A 16,200-nucleotide genomic window follows, 5' to 3' on the forward strand; every position below is an offset into this window, starting at 1 on the left:
CGGGTCTCTGTCCCTACCAGCTCACCACCACCGGCTTGCTTCCAAGTCGATTAACTACTGCTGAGTGTGCCCCTTTTGCCTCCACCTTTTCAAAGGTAAGGGCTTTGATCGCCAATGGCCTAACCGGAGTTGATCTAGTCCGCTGCTGGGTCGCATGGAGATTTCTACCACTAAATCGGTGCCCCAGCTTAATGTGCCAGTATACTGGTGACACAAAGGATCCGCAACGTTACGACCAAACACGCCGGACCGACAAAGAAATCAATGACACGGTTAAGACGCTGCTTGGGGAATATTTAGAGAACTGTAGCAAAGTGGGTCTGAACCCTTTCTGCGCTCTTAACCCGGCTCCTCCTGTAAGTATTTTAAACAAGCCTTCCTCTCGCTTATCTATCTCTTGTACATCATACTCCTTAACCTTATTTCTCACATTTAAACAAGCCATATCTTCCTTTTGGAAAAAGAAACTCCCAGCCACCACAGCTCTAGCCAAGAAGTCAAGGGGGGCAAAATCTCATGGCACGAGTCGCCGTAATAAGCAAACAACACAAGAGCTTTTCCAGCTGGATGAGTTGGAGGTAGAACTTGACTCTCTTGGCCTTCTTTTTATGAAACTTATTGATGTTGATTCTTCTCAGGAAGAAGTGGAAACAAGCCACGTCGATGCAACAGAGGTAATTCCTGTCTCCCCCGACTCAGAACCTTCGCCAAGAACGAAAACAAGGCGGGTCATCCGAAAAGTAAGATTTTCACACCCTCTTGCTCATTTGGACCCCAACTTTCTTTTGAAGAAACAACAACATGAGTCAAGGCGTATGACCCGGAGCGACGGTGCTGAAGATCTTGTCTCCGGCTTACCCAACACACCAGCTCATCGAAAACATCGTAATGAGGTGCCACATAACCCGGCTTTTCTTTACCCATTAGTCGGTCTCATACGTCAACCTCTTACTCCTTATGACTCAAACTATCGGGGAACACAACCCTCATCTGGCGACTCTAGTGGAATCCAGATGCATGCCTTCGTTGTTTCCCATGGGTACGTATTCTCATTTGTTGATAAAGGACCCGTTGTGATATACTCATGAGTTTTGTTATTTTTGTCATAGGGCCAAAGCCAAAACTGGCAAGAAACATAAGGTGGGCAATTCCTCCAAAGCCGTGAAGTTTTTGAGCCGGAGCAGCAAGCCATGGAAACCTCTGAAGCCCCCATCCAAGACCCCGAAGAGCATGTTTATGATCTGCCATCGCAAACTGACGCTGCAGTACTTGAGCCAATGGACACTGAAATTAACCCGGCCACCAGCCATGACCCACCAAGCCCTAAGCCGCCCATTCATGCCAAGTCAACTAACAAGATCCCTACTGTTGCTGATGTTGATGACATTGTTGTCACTGGGACGGCTTATATAGCACCAGGAGCCTCCACTGTGCTAACCAAGCATAGTGCCAAAGAAGAATCACCTTCCTTGGAGAAAGGCAAAGCCAAACTGGATCTGGAGAGCTATTCCTCATTCAGCGCAGGTGATGTGTATGCGGGCTATTTGAGTCGCGTTCACACAAGCCGGGACATGGAGGCCAGGTTAGTCCAGTTGATGAATCAAAATTATGAGGTATTAAGATATCCAACACCTCCTTAGCTTTGTGCATATGCATATATCCATACTAGCCCCCAAGTATAAAGTATAGGAACAATATTGAGTATTCTTGAGACTTGTAAAAATTTCCAAAGCGTAGCCCCCAAGGGTCGGCTTAACTTGATAAAATGAGTCGGGTCTTAATCACTTGAGAGAACCAAATATGTAGCCCCCAAGGGCTGGCTTAGCTTAATAAGATGAGCCGGTCATAATATAGAATGAAATGACCTACATTAGGCCCCAAGTGCCAAGTATATTGCTTGCAATGTGCTTGGGACTTGAATAATTGTATGATAGTAAAACTACTCAATGTGTGGTAACCACTTTCTCAATCTCTTATTTCAGGAGGCTTTGAACTTGAAAGAGTTGCATCTTGGAGACTTGAAGAAAAATATAACACTTCAACAGGGTGAAACCACCAAGGCCGAGTCAAAGTTGAAAGCTTCATTGGAGGAAATTGAAAAGATCAAGGCAGGCTTTGATGCTGGAAGAACCGCCTGGGAGACTGACAAGGCTGCATTGCTAAAAAGAGCAGAAAATGATGAGGCTTAGCTTAAAACGGTATCTCACGAGTTATCCGGCTTAAAGTAACATATCTCTCATATGTCAGACGCCATCTTTAGTAAGCTTAATGTGCAACCCATCATCTGTTTTGACATTTCTTTAACTCGTCTGGCGACTCATAATATGTAATTTCTAACCCGCCTCGCGACTCTTTAACAGGCCCCAGAAGTTCCAATCTTGGACAAAACATGCTGCTAAAGTTGAAGGCGGATTATTCATTAACTGAGCAGTTATACGCTGGAACTTTGCACGGTCCTATAGCATTATCAGGTGGCAAAAACCTCCAACCCTCATTAGGATTGTGCTGTATCATCTGTCCATAGTGCCATCTCAAATTGAAGAACATAAGTTATCAGCCGCCCATGCAGGAGCCATTGTTGCTCTAAGCCGGGCCAAAGCTCGGCAATCAGAACAAGACCCGGAAGAAATGGCTACCGGGTGTACAGAATTCAAAGATGACGGGTCAATCTTTGAAGAAGAAGACTTTAACAAATGCGTTAGAGAGATGCGGCCTTTGGCATGTAAACTTGCAAAGGAGATGGATTTGAACAAGTACCGGCTGGCTTATGATAGCAACAATACTAGGATTAAGCCGTCATCCCATGTTGTTACTGACCTTACCCCGCCAAGGCATAAGCATATCTTCGCTCCCGATCTTGATCCTTCTGTTAAATTAACGATGAAGCAACATTTGAAGATTTAACTGGCATCTGCTGGACCTTGGCTAATCTCCAGATGGCCATCAACGAAGAACCGACATAGGATGACACGGGGGCTTCAAGCTCAAGGCGCCATGAAGATGTAGACCCATCCACTGCTAACCCGGACGGCACAGAGGCCGGATCCATGTAGATATGTAACTCCAAAAACACTTGGTTGAAAATTTTTGCGCTCAGCTGAAGCCTTGTAATAGGTAGCTGGAAAACAGTTATCTGCTCTGTGATGCCTTCGTGCATGCTCTTATTGACTACGCTGCAATGACTTAATTCCCTTAAGTTTGCCATATATATGGACATATGATCTTTCAACATTGCTAAAATTCTCTTGAAAGCTTGATATATAACCTGTGAAAGATCCAACAGTGTCTCGTACTGGCCACTTATGATCATAGCCCAGGGAGGGTTAAATAACCCAACAACCCAGGGCAACTTATATTCATATCCAACATATTGAAAAGGAGCACTATTGGCGGCTTATAGTTGCAATGAGGCCCAATGTAGAGCAATATAACTCGGATCAGTATGGGGCGGCAACTTCTTATTTGTAAAAAAATTCTGCAGAACGGAAAAAAGAGTATATAGAACTCAAGCAATTGTCAAGTTGGCTTGTACAGCACGACCAAAATAGATTGGTTTTTTGAAAAACTCAAATCTTTTTGCTTCAAAGAAGCTTGGCATAAAAGCTTGTAATCTCGTAAGCCTGCTCTCATGTGACATAAATCCGTCATTTAAACCCTAACTAGTTCAGGATCTTATTGAAAGATTGACTGTTAAAAGTATGAACGGGGCACATAGTGGAGAGACTACAACAGACATGTAGGTTTATCCTAGCTCACTGTAAACCGGCTCTCATGTGACATAAGTCGCCATTTTAACCTTGACGAGTTCAGGGTCTTTAAAAGATTAACTTTCAAGAGTACGGCGTGTCACCTGGTGGAGTAACAAGTTGAAAATAGGTAGGTTTAACCCAATCATGGCATGAAAGTCGGTCAAAAAGGGTTATACGCTATACTCATTGTGTAGGAAGCCCCCAAATGACCTATAACATGGCATAAAAACCGATCAAAAGGGTTATACGCTATGCTCATAGAGCAGGAGGCCCACAAGTGATCTATAATATGGCATAAGAGCCAATCAAAAGGGTTATACGCTATGCCCATAGAGCAGGAAGCCCCCAAGTGACCTATAACATGGCATAAAAGCCGATCAAGAGGGTTATACGCTATGCTCATAGAGCGGGAAGCCTCCAAATGACCTTGTGATGAATCAACAATAACTTTTGCTCAAGAATTTTGAGATGAAACGACAGAGGCCCTGAAATTTAGGGATGCTGGCTTTATTACTATAAAAAAAGATATGTACATCAATGAAGGTATATACAATGATGAGGGCCAACACTCAAGTATAGTAAGGCCGAAGATGAGCAATGTTCCACGGCATGTTTGTCTCCTGCTCAGAGGTGTGTGATTTGTTGCGCTCACGTGTATCAATGAGATAATACGAGCCATTGTTGAGATTCTTGCTAACCACAAAAGGTCCTTCCCAAGGTGGGGACAACTTATGCATATCTGTTTGATCCTGAATAAGAAGGAGCACTAATTCGCCCTCTTGACATGCCCGGGTCTTGACTCTATGGCTATGATAGTGACGCATGTCTTGTTGATAAATCGCGGAACGGGTTGCTGCAAGATCACGTTCCTCATCCAAAGCATCAAGTGCGTCCTAACGCGTCATCTCATTATCAGCTTCAACATAAGCCGCCACTCGTGGTGAGTCATGACGGATATTGCTGGGGAGAACCGCCTCTGCGCCATAAACCATGAAGAAAGGCATATAACCTGTTGATCTGTTGGGGGTAGTTTTGATACTCCAAAGTACTGAAGGAAGCTCTTCAAACCAACAACCCAGTGTTTGCTCCAAAGGAACCATAATCCGGGGCTTAATACCTCTTGAAATTTCTTGATTAGCCATTCCGCTCGACCATTAGACAGTGGATGAGCCACTGAAGAAACGTCAAGTCGGATGTGCTCTCTTTGACATAATTCCTTTGTAGCTCCTTTGGACAGATTAGTTATCAGTGATAATACTATGAGGATAACTGAAGCGGAAGATCAGCTTCTTTACAAACTAAAATGCAGTCGTCGCATCACACTTGCTAACTGGCTCTGCCTCAACCCACTTGGTAAACTTGTCAACCGCCACCAAAAGGTGGGTCTTCTTATCCTTAGACCTGTTGAACGGTCCAACCATATCAAGCTCCCAGACTGCAAATGACCAAGTTAATGGAGTCATCCGCAATTCCTGAGCGGACACATGAGCTCGTCTAGCGAATTTCTGACACCCAACACATTTGCTAACAATATCCTGTCTGCATCAGCATGAGCTGTTAACAAGTAAAACCCATGACGGAAAGCTTTAGCTACCAAAGATTTTTAAGCCGACATGATTACCATAATCGGCTTCATGAATCTCTCGTAAAATTTCATGGCCCTCCTCAGGAGAAACACAATGTTGGAACACGCCTGTCACACTACATCGGTGTAACTCACCATTGATGATAGTCATAGACTTAGACCTCCTGGTGATCTACCGTGCCAAAGTTTCATCCTCAGGTAACTTGTCCCTGGTCCTATAAGCCAAATAAGGCAGCAATCGGCCAGGAATAGAATGAAGAGCCGCCACCAACTGTGCCTCCGGGTCAGGGATAGCAAGGTCTTCTTCAGACGGTAACTTGGCAGAAGGATTGTGTAAAACATCGAGGAACACATTAGGAGGCACCGGCTTACATTGAGACCCAAGCCGGGACAATGCATTAGCCGCCTCATTCTTCTGCCGATCAAGGTGTTCCACCTGATAACCTGATGACCCACAACTATAGGGGATCTATTGTAGTCCTTTCGATGTGTAAGAGTGTCGAACCCAACGAGGAGCACAAGGAAATGATAAGCTGTTTTCAGTAAGGTTTTCTCTGCAAGCACTGAAATTGTAGGTAATAGATAGTTTTGTGATAAGATAAATAGTAACAAGCAACAAGTAAATAAAGTAAGTAAAGTGCAGCAAGGTGGCCCAATCCTTTATGTAGCAAAGGATAAGCCTGGACAATATCTAATAATGAGGAAGGAGCTCCCGAGGACACACTGGGAATTATCGTCAAGCTAGTTTTCATCACGTTCATATGATTCGCGTTCGGTACTTTGATAATTTGATATGTGGATGGACCGGTACTAGGGTACCGCCCTAACTTGGAAAAGCATCCCACTTATGATTAACCCCTATTGCAAGCATCTGCAACTACAAAAAGGAGTATTAAGGTAAACCTAACCACAACATTAAGCGTATGGATCCATATCAGACCCTAACGAAGCAACACATAAACTAGGGTTTAAGCTTCTGCCACTCTAGCAACCCATCATCTACTTATTACTTCCCCATGCCTTCCTCTAGGCCCAAATAATGGTGAAGTGTCATGTAGTTGATGTTCACATAACACCACTAGAGGAAAAGACAACATACATCTCATCAAAATATCGAACGAATACCAAATTCACATGACTACTAATAGCAAGAATTCACCCATGTCCTCAGGAACAAACGTAACTACTCACAAAGCATATTCATGTTCATAATCAGAGGAGTAATAATATGCATAAAGTATCTGAACATATGATCTTCCACCAAGTAAACCAATTAGCATCAACTACAAGGAGTAATCAACACTACTAGCAACCCACAGGTACCAATTTGTCGTTTTGATACAAGATTGGATACAAGAGATGAACTAGGGTTTTGAGAAGAGATGGTGCTGGTGAAGATGTTGATTTAGATTGACCCCCTCCCGATGAGAGGATCATTGGTGATGATGTTGGTGATGATTCCCCCCTCCCGGAGGGAAGTGTCCCAGGCAGAACAGCTCCGCCAGAGCCCTAGATTGATTCCGCCAAGGTTCCGCCTCGTGGCGGCGGAGTTTCGTCCCGTAAGCTTGCCCATGATTTTTTCCAGGGTAAAAGCAACGATATAGCAGAAGATGGACGCCGGAGGCCCACCAGGGGGCCCAGGAGATAGGGGGGCGCGCCCTATAGGGGGGCGCCCCCTGTCTCCTGGACAGGGTGTGGGCCCCCTGGCCTATTTCTTTCACTCATAAATTCTTATTAATTCCAAAAGGTTGTTTCGTGGAGTTTCGGGACTTTTGGAGCTGTGCAGAATAGGTTTCCAACGTTTGCTCCTTTTCCAGCCAGAATTCTAGCTGCCGGCATTCCCCCTCTTCATGGTAAACCTTGTAAAATAAGAGAGAATAGACATAAGTATTGAGATATAATGTGTAATGACAGCCCATAATGCAATAAATATTGATATAAAAGCATGATGCAAAATGGACGTATCAACTCCCCCAAGCTTAGACCTCGCTTGTCCTCAAGCGGAAGCCGAAATCGAAAAATATGTCCACATGTTTAGAGATAGAGGTGTCGATAAAAACAAAATACGGACATGAGGGCGTCATGATCATTCTAATAACATAAACATATATAGATTTTGTCATATAATTTCCTATGCTCAAGTAATAAACAATTCACAATGTCAAGTATGGTTCAAAAACTTCATTGGGAACTAACAAACTATAATCTCAATCATTGAAGCAATTGCAATTTATCGCAACATCAGAAAGAGACAATAATAGAGCTTTTCAGCAAGCTCACATACTCAACTATCTCGTAGTCTCCTATGATTGCTAACACTCACACAATACTTGTGGTTATAGAGTTTCAGCCGGACACTGAGAAAGATAGGGGCTTATTGTGTTGCCTCCCAACGTATTCACCTTAGGTGATGTCAACAACAATAGCCTATGCCAACTTACATCCAATTGGATATATATATCATGATCTTTCAAACGCGAAGAGCTTGACAAAGGATAAAATGAAAAATGGAAAGGTGAGGATCACCTTGACTCAAGCATAAAGTAAAAACATAAAGTAAAAGATAGGCCCTTCGCAGAGGGAAGCAGAGGTTGTCATGCGCGTTTAGGGTTGATGCATAAAATCTTAATGCAAAAGAACGTCACTTTATATTGCCCCTTGTATGTGGACCTTTATTATGCAGTCCGTCGCTTTTATTACTTCCACAAGAAGTTCGTACAAAACTTATTTTCTCTGCACTAATAAGTCATACATATTTAGAGAGCAATTTTTATTGCTTGCACCGATGAAAACTTACTTGAAGGATCTTGCTCAATCCATAGGTAGGTATGGTGGACTCTCATGGCAAAACTGGGTTTAAGGATATTTGGAAGCACAAGTAGTATTTCTACTTGGTGCAAGGAATTTGGCTAGCATGAGGGGGGAAGGCAAGCTCAACATGTTTGGAAGGTCAATGACAATATACTTTAACTGAGATGTCAGAAAACATAAACCATTACGTTGTCTTCCTTGTCCAACATCAACTCTTTTAGCATGTCATACTTAATGAGTGCTTCACAATCATAAAAGATGTCCAAGATAATATATTTATATGTGACCCCCCTTTCCTTATCACTTCCTATTAATTGCAACGATGACCAAGGCTACGTTCATCAACTCTCAACGATTTTTATGCCTCATACTTTCTATGTGTGAAGTTATCACTATCCATAAGATCAATATGAACTCTTTTATTCTTTCTACTTTCTCAAGATCATAGCAACATAGCAAATCCCTTGACTCAACAATAATCTTTATTATAGATAGCACGTGGACTTGATTACAAAAAGAGATCACAATGCAAAACTCGAAACTACTTGATATCAAAACTTCAAACTACTCGATCAAGATACTACTAAAAGGATTGAACTAAATAATGTGGTAAAGATAGGAGTGTGATGGTGATACGATACCAGGGCACCTCCCCCAAGCTTGGCAGTTGCCAAGGGGAGTGCCCATACCCATGTGATTATTTCCTCGGAGGTGGTGAAGTAGGAGTTGTTGATGATGTAGGCTTGTCGTTCGTCTTCCAAGGCATAGGCTCTCCATCATAGAAGGATGATCGAGTCTCCGGGATCCTTAAATCTGCAGCCAAACTCATCCTTTTGAATCTATATTCATACTCACAGTTCTGGTTTTGCAGGTCATAGATCTGGGCTTGGAGGTGCTCGATTTTCTCTTGAAGCTTGAAGATGGTCTCCCCAATGACTTTGGCATCTAGCTTGTGGTTGTTGGTGAACTCCGTGATCATCATCTGGTTGGCATTGAGTCCACGCTCCACCATCCCTTGACACTTGAAAACTTCTTGCTCCACGGCTTCGAGCTTTTTCTCCATGCTCCCGGTACGCCTTGGTCCCTCCACATCGCGGATGTGCAACACCCCCTCACGCATCTCAATGATCTGAGGGTGTTGCAGCACCTCCGCGAGATAGGGGTTGATAACCTTCTCGAAAAACTTGTCCTTGGGAGCGCTAGGAGACGCCATGATGCTCTAGATCTAAAATAGAAACAGCTTGAAACGAAAACAGAGGATATTTGCGAGATACGGTGGTCAAAACCTTCGGGAGTATATATAATGAATTTTTACCGACCAAAATATGTAACATACAAGAAAACGGAGTCCGGGAGACACACGAGGTGCCCACGAGACAGGGGGTGCGCCCTACAAGGGTGGGCACGCCCTCCTCTCTCGTAGGAGCCACGTGTCCCTTTCGGACTACTTCTTCCTTCCTAAAATTCTTAAATAATCCAAAACTGATAAAAATTGCCTTTAGAGTTGTTTTGGAGTCGGTTTACTTACCATACCACATACCTATACCTTTTCGGAGTCTGGAACATTCTGGAAAGTGTCCCTTATGTATTCCTCGGGGGTTATGGTTTCAATAATATTAGTTTCAACATTGATAGGGTTACCTGAAATATAATGTTTAATTCTTTGACCGTTTACCACCCTCGGATTTGTGCCTTCGAAGTTGTTGATTTTTATAGCACCAGAACGATAGACCTCCTCGATAACGTAGGGACCTTCCCATTTTGAGAGAATTTTTCCTGCAAAAAATCTTAAACGAGAGTTGAATAATAACACATAATCTCCTACATTAAACTCACGCTTTTGTATCCTCTTATCATGCCAGCATTTGACTTTTTCTTTGAAAAGCTTGGCATTCTCATATGCTTTGGTTCTCCATTCATCAAGTGAGCTAATATCAAATAACCTCTTCTCACCGGCAAGTTTGAAGTCATAATTGAGCTCTTTAATAGCCCAATATGCCTTATGTTCAAGTTCAAGAGGTAAATGACATGCTTTTCCATAAACCATCTTATATGGAGACATACCCATAGGGTTTTTGTATGCAGTTCTATAGGCCCATAATGCATCATCAAGTTTTTTGGACCAATTCTTTCTAGATCTATTCACAGTCTTTTGCAAAACTAATTTGAGCTCTCTATTGCTCAACTCTACTTGACCACTAGACTGCGGATGATAAGGAGATGCTATTCTATGATTGACATCATACTTAGACAGCATCTTACGGAAAGCACCATGAATAAAATGTGAACCACCATCAGTCATAAGATATCTAGGGACTCCAAACCTCGAAAAAATGAATTCTTTAAGCATTTTAATAGAAGTGTTATGATCAGCACTGCTAGTTGGAATAGCTTCTACCCACTTAGTAACGTAATCAACAGCAACTAAAATATGTGTATAACCATTAGAGGCAGGAAAAGGTCCCATATAATCAAAGCCGCAAACATCAAACGGTTCAATAACAAGAGAATAATTCATAGGCATTTCTTGACGTCTACTAATGTTACCTATTCTTTGACATTCATCACAAGATAAAACAAACTTACGAGCATCTTTAAAGAGAGTAGGCCAATAAAAACCAGATTGTAATACCTTGTGTGCAGTTCTATCTCCAGCGTGGTGTCCTCCATAAGATTCAGAGTGACACTTGCGTAGAATCTGTTCCTGTTCATGCTCAGGCACACAATGTCTAATAACACCATCTACTCCTTCTTTATAAAGGTGAGAATCATCCCAGAAGTAATGTCTTAAATCATAAAAGAACTTTTCTTTTGCTGGTATGTGAAACTAGGCGGTATATATTTAGCAACAATGTAATTAGCATAATCAGCATACCAAGGAGCAGTACGAGAAGCATTGACGACCGCTAATTGTTCATCAGGAAAGCTATCATTAATAGACAGTGGGTCATCAAGAACATTCTCTAACCTAGACAAGTTATCTGCAACGGGGTTCTCATCTCCCTTTCTATCAATAATATGCAAGTCAAATTCTTGGAGCAAGAGAACCCATCGAATGAGTCTAGGCTTAGCATCTTTCTTTTCCATAAGATATTTAATAGCAGCATGATCAGTGTGAATAGTAACTTTAGAATCGACAATATAAGGTCTAAACTTATCACATGCAAACACAACTGCTAAGAACTCTTTTTCAGTGGTAGCATAATTTCTCTGGGCAGTATCAAGAGTCTTACTAGCATACTGGATAACATTCAATTTCTTATCGACTCTTTGCCCTAAAACAACACCTACAACATAATCACTGGCATCGCACATAATTTCAAAAGTTAAATTCCAATCAGGCGGCTGAACAATAGGTGCAGTGATCAAAGTTTTCTTAAGTGTTTCAAATGCTTCTACACAATCATCATCAAAGACAAAAGGAATATCTTTTTGCAATAAATTAGTCAGAGGCCTAGAGATTTTAGAAAAGTCCTTAATGAACCTCCTATAAAAACCGGCATGACCAAGGAAACTTCTTATACCTTTTATGTCCTTGGGACATGGCATCTTTTCAATAGCATCAACTTTGGCTTTATCAACTTCAATACCTCTCTTGGAGATCTTGTGCCCCAAGACAATGCCTTCATTAACCATAAAGTGACACTTTTCCCAATTCAGGACGAGACTAGTGTCTTCGCATCTCTGCAAAACTCGATCAAGGTTGATCAAACAATCATCAAAAGAGGATCCATAGACGGAGAAGTCATCCATGAATACCTCACAAATCTTTTCACAAAAATCAGAGAATATAGCCATCATGCATCTTTGAAAGGTAGCAGGTGCATTACATAAACCAAAATTCATACGTCTATAAGCAAAAGTACCAAAAGGGCAAGTAAAAGTAGTTTTAGGTTGATCCTTCGCTGACACAGGTATCTGAGAGAAGCCAGAATAACCATCTAGAAAGAATAAATGAGTGTGTTTGGATAGCCTTTCTAGCATTTGATCAACAAAAGGTACAGGGTAATGATCTTTCTTAGTAGCTTTATTTAACTTACGGAAATCAATTACCATCCTATAACCTGTAATAATTCTTTGCGGGATCAATTCATCTTTATCATTAGGAACAACGGTAATACCTCCCTTTTTAGGGACACAATGGACATGGCTTACCCATTCACTATCAGCAACTGGATAAATAATACCTGCCTCAAGGAGCTTTAGTATCTCCTTTCTTACCACTTCCTTCATCTTGGGATTTAATTGTCTTTGAGGATCTCTAACTGGTTTGGCATCTTTCTCCACTGATATTTTGTGCTGACATAATGTGGGACTAATGCCCTTAAGATCATCCGGAGTATATCCAATAGCAGCTTGGTGCTTCTTCAGAGTTTTCAATAATCTTTCTTCTTCTTTCTCTGAAAGGTTAGCACTAATAATAACAGGATATATTTCTTTTTCATCAAGATAAGCATACTTAAGATTATCAGGTAATGGTTTGAGTTCAAACACAGGATCACCCTTGAGTGGAGGGGGATCCCCAAGAATTTCAACGAGAAGGTTATGTTTCAGCATAGGTTCCTGTGTAAGGAACACTTCATCTATTTCTTCCCTTTTCTTCATAAACATGTCATTTTCATGGTCTAGAAAATATTGTTCTAACGGATCAGTTGGAGGAACAGCAATGGAAGCAAGACCAATAATCTCATCCTTACTAGGTGGTTCCCTTTCACGAGGTTGTCTACTAAACTTAGCGAAATTAAACTCATGAGACATACCATCTAAGCCAACAGTGACAATGTTATTTTCACAATTAATCCTAGCACTAGCAGTGTTCAGGAAGGGTCTACCAAAAATAATGGGACAAAAATCATCTTGTGGGGAACCAAGAACAAGAAAATCAGCAGGGTATTTAACCTTCCCACTCAAAACTTCGACATCTCTAACAATCCCAATAGGTTTAATGGTATCCCTATTAGCAAGCTTAATAGTAACATCAATGTCTTCTAATTCAACGGGTGCAATGTCGTGCATAATTTCTTTATAAAGATCATAAGGTATCGCACTAGCACTAGCACCCATATCACATAAGCCATGATAACAATGATCTCATATTTTAACAGAAATAACAGGCATGCCTACAATAGGTCTACGTGTCTTAGTATCAGGTCTAGCAATATTAGCAGTCTCACCCAAGAAAGAAATAACATGCCCATCTAAGTCCTCATCCAAGAGATCTTTAATCATAGCAATACTAGGTTCAACATTAATTTGCTCAGAAGGTGTATAAGTCCTATTATTACTCTTACGAACAACAGTCGAAGCTTTAGCATGATCTTTTATCCTAACAGGAAAAGGAGGTTTTTCAACATAAGCAGTAGGAACGATAGGATCACTATAGGTAATAATCTTTTCTTCTACTGTAATAGGTGCAACTACTTTAACTTCAACAGGAGGATTATATTTAAACCACTTCTCTTTAGGGAGATCAACGTGAGTAGCAAAAGATTCACAGAAAGTAGCTACTATCTCAGAGTCAAGTCCATACTTAGAGCTAAATCCATGGAAAGCATCGGTATCCATAAAAGATTTAACACAATCGAACTTAGGTGTCATACCTGACTCCTTACCATCGTCGGAACCCCAATCTTCAGAGTTGTGTTTAATTCTTTCCAATAAGTACCATTTGAAATCAATAGTCTTCAGCATATAAGAACCAGCACAGGAAGTATCGAGCAGGTTGCGATTATCAAGAGAAAGCCGAGCATAAAAATTCTGAATAATCATTTCCCGAGAGAGCTCATGATTGGGGCATGAATATAACATTGACTTAAGCCTCCACCAAGCTTGAGTGATGCTTTCTCCTTCGCGAGGCCAGAAATTATATATGTAATTATGATCACTATGAACAAGATGCATAGGATAGAACTTCTGGTGAAATTCCAACTTCAATTGCTTATAATTCCAATATCTCGTATCATCACATAGCCTATACCATGTCAATGCATCTCCCTTCAAAGATAAAGGGAAGACCTTTCTTTTGACAACATCATCGGGAATACCTGCAAGCTTAAATAATCCACAAACTTCATCCACAAAGATAAGGTGTAAATCGGGATGCAATGTTCCGTCTCCTGCAAATGGATTAGCTAGCAGTTTTTCTATCATACCCAAAGGAATCTCAAAGTAAATATTTTCATAAAGTTCAGTAGGTTGAGGAGCAACTCTTTGCTCTTCTGGTTGGGGTGAAGATACCCCAAACAAGCCCCTCAAAGGATTAGTTTCGATAGTGACAAGTAACAGAAAATTTCAACACACTATATAAATGTTTCCTTACCAAGTTCCACTCACCAAAAGCGCTACACTCCCCGGCAACGGCGCCAGAAAAGAGTCTTGATGACCCACAAGTGTAGGGGATCTATCGTAGTCCTTTCGATAAGTAAGAGTGTCGAACCCAACGAGGAGCAGAAGGAAATGATAAGCGGTTTTTAGTAAGGTTTTCTCTGCAAGCACTGAAATTGTAGGTAACATATAGTTTTGTGATAAGATAAATAGTAACAAGAAACAAGTAAATAAATTAAGTAAAGTGCAGCAAGGTGGCCCAATCCTTTATGTAGCAAAGGATAAGCCTGGACAATTTCTAATAATGAGGAAGGAGCTCCCGAGGACACATTGGGAATTATCGTCAAGCTAGTTTTCATCACGTTCATATGATTCGCGTTTGGTACTTTGATAATTTGATATGTGGGTGGACCGGTACTTGGGTACTGCCCTAACTTGGACAAGCATCCCACTTATGATTAACCCCTATTGCAAGCATCCGCAACTACAAAAAGGAGTATTAAGGTAAACCTAACCACAACATTAAGCGTATGGATCCATATCAACCCCTAACGAAGCAACGCATAAACTAGGGTTTAAGCTTTTGTCACTCTAGCAACCCATCATCTACTTATTACTTCCCCATGCCTTCCTCTAGGCCCAAATAATGGTGAAGTGTCATGTAGTCGACGTTCACATAACACCACTAGAGGAAAAGACAACATACATCTCATCAAAATATCAAACGAATACCAAATTCACATGACTACTAATAGCAAGACTTCACCCATGTCCTCAGGAACAAACGTAACTACTCACAAAGCATATTCATGTTCATAATCAGAGGAGTAATAATATGCATAAAGGATCTGAACATATGATCTTCCACCAAGTAAACCAATTAGCATCAACTACAAGGAGTAATCAACACTACTAGAAACCCACAGGTACCAATTTGTGGTTCTGATACAAGATTCGATAAAAGAGATGAACTAGGGTTTTGAGAAGAGATGGTGCTGGTGAAGATGTTGATGGCGATTGACCCCCTCCCGATGAGAGGATCGTTGGTGATGATGTTGGTGATGATTTCCCCCTCCCGGAGGGAAGTGTCCCCGGCAGAACAGCTCTGCCAGAGCCCTAGATTGATTCCGCCAAGGTTCTGCCTCGTGGCAGCGGAGTTTCATCCCGTAAGCTTGCCCACGATTTTTTCTAGGGTAAAAGCAATGATATAGCAGAAGATGGACGCCGGAGGCCCACCAGGGGGCCCAGGAGATAGGGGCGCGCCCTATAGGGGGGGGCTGTCTCCCGGACAGGGTGTGGGCCCCCTGGCCTATTTCTTTCGCTCATAAATTCTTATTAATTCCAAAAAGTTGTTTTGTGGAGTTTCAAGACTTTTGGAGCTGTGCAGAATAGGTTTCCAACGTTTGCTCCTTTTCCAGCCAGAGTTCCAGCTGCCGCCATTCCCCCTCTTCATGGTAAACCTTGTAAAATAAGAGAGAATAGCCATAAGTATTGAGATATAATGTGTAATAACAGCCCATAATGCAATAAATATTGATATAAAAGCATGATGCAAAATGGACATATCATAACCCTTAAAGTGACCAGCAATATTATCAACTGCCAGGTGATAAGCCACCATGAGCGGGTCTTTAGAGTCCCATTTTCCTGAGACTTGCTGAGCCATAAGGTCTGAGTCGCCGAGGCACCTGATGCGGCTTAAATTCATCTCTTTAGCCATACGATGGCCAC

This window comes from Triticum aestivum, chromosome 5B (genome assembly GCF_018294505.1).
Source record: "Triticum aestivum cultivar Chinese Spring chromosome 5B, IWGSC CS RefSeq v2.1, whole genome shotgun sequence".
NCBI classification, from domain to species: Eukaryota; Viridiplantae; Streptophyta; class Magnoliopsida; order Poales; family Poaceae; genus Triticum; species Triticum aestivum.